Source organism: Cariama cristata, unplaced genomic scaffold, assembly GCF_000690535.1.
Source record: "Cariama cristata isolate BGI_N322 unplaced genomic scaffold, ASM69053v1 scaffold23863, whole genome shotgun sequence".
NCBI lineage: Eukaryota > Metazoa > Chordata > Aves > Cariamiformes > Cariamidae > Cariama > Cariama cristata.
In genome coordinates this window covers 110-1,891 of record NW_009608133.1, presented here as the reverse complement: position 1 = coordinate 1,891, position 1,782 = coordinate 110, and positions in this window count along the sequence as shown.

The window sequence follows — 1,782 nt, the reverse complement described above, 5'->3', positions numbered from 1 at the left end:
CGCATTCAGCGGCCGGATCCCGCATTCTGCAGCCGGATCCCACGTTCTGTGGCCGGATCTCGCATTCAGCGGCCGGATCCCGCATTCCGCAGCCGGATCCCTCATCCTATGGCCAGATCCCGCATCCCGTGGCCAGATCCCACATTCCGCGGCCAGATCCTGCATCCCGCTGTGCTTCATCACTTCTCCTCCACCCTTCACACCTCTGAGCTTCACAGCCCTCGAGCCAACACACCCAGAGAGGATTCCTTCCACTCCGGGCATTTTTTTTAATTCCTATTTTTTTCTGCATCCAACGGTCCGGCAGCAATTCCCGGCACTGCCGCATCCGACGCCGGCTCGGCTCCCGCTTCCCGTGGTGCTGCCTGCGGTCGCTGCCTGCCGCAGGCTCCGGTACTTCCTTAGGATGGTTGGATTTATCCCTTTCTCTATTCTCACCACCATTTTTTTTCTGTTCCATACGTCCTTTGCTTTCTTTTTCTCCTCTTCTTTTTCTGTATTTTTTCCATATTTTGATATTTCTCCTCTTTTTTCACACCTACGTTACTACCTGTTCCTCTTGCCGGTATTTTAAACTTACTTTTTTTCAATAAATGCGACAAGTCCTTCCTGTAGCATCTCTGCACCTCTTGAACTGAATTGAAAGCGTCCTAATTCCAGAGATTTCAGCAATTCCCTACTTTTCCAAAAGTCTTATTTCAGCTTTTTATCCTCTTTTGGGAAAAAAAAGTCATTCTCAGCCTTAATTCTTTTTCTTCTGTATTTCTTTTGATGCTTTTCTATTTTGCATGTAACCCTTTCTGTTTCTTTTAGTCTTTTTTTTTTTTTTTTTTTAATATTTAGAAATTTTCTTCACTCACTTTCCCCCAAGAAGCCCTCACTCCCCCGGTAATGGGGAGAAATTCGGAAATGGGAGAAATTGGGATTTCAGGCAGCAAAAAAAGCACCACTGCCGCCTTTTCCTGATAGTACCGAAACACGCCGAATCCCGCTCCGAGGGATAGAGCAAAAGCAAGCATAAAAATTCAGGAAAATCAGTAATAATAAAAAAAACCCTCACCACAAACGCATGAAAGTTTTTGCAAAGTCCGCGTGGAAAAGGAAAAAAAAAAAACACCAAACCAAAATATTCCATTAAGTGCCTGAAAAATGACATCACAAAAACACGTGGTTTCGCCCAAAAGTATTTTCTTTCCAAAAGGAAAAAAATAATAAAAAACAAAAGAAGAAAACCCCGACCGGCTCCGTTTCTGAGGAATGAGATGTGGAATAAGATGAGCACAGGGAGACGCCGCAGGAGACAGGGACGTGGAAATATCCCTGGGTCCTTCGTGGCAGCTCCCCGGCAGGCAGAGGGTGATGCGGCGGCGTGGGAAAACCCCCGTTTCTGCTGGTTTTTCTCCCAAAATGCTCCAAGGTGGGAGCAGAGGGTGGTACCCGGATGGGGGTGATGACACGGACCTTCATCCGATGGGAAGCAGAGGGGTGAGGTGGGAAGATGCTCTGGGGGTCACCAACGGGAGACGCTGGTGAGGTGACTGGGATGGAAGTTGGGGTCCCAGTGTGGAGCTGGGAGGGGGATGCTGTGGGGGGAGCACCCAGTGCTGGTAATGAGATCATTAATTAGCCAGGAAGGTTGAACAGCTCCGGGTGGGAACAAGCGCCCCAGCACCGAGGCTTTGAGGTCAACCCAGGATGGGTGTTGGGTGAGCGGCTGGGGAGGTTGGGAGGAGGATGGAGCCACGGGATGAGGGGGACTTCCCCATCCCCTAATTAGCGAGA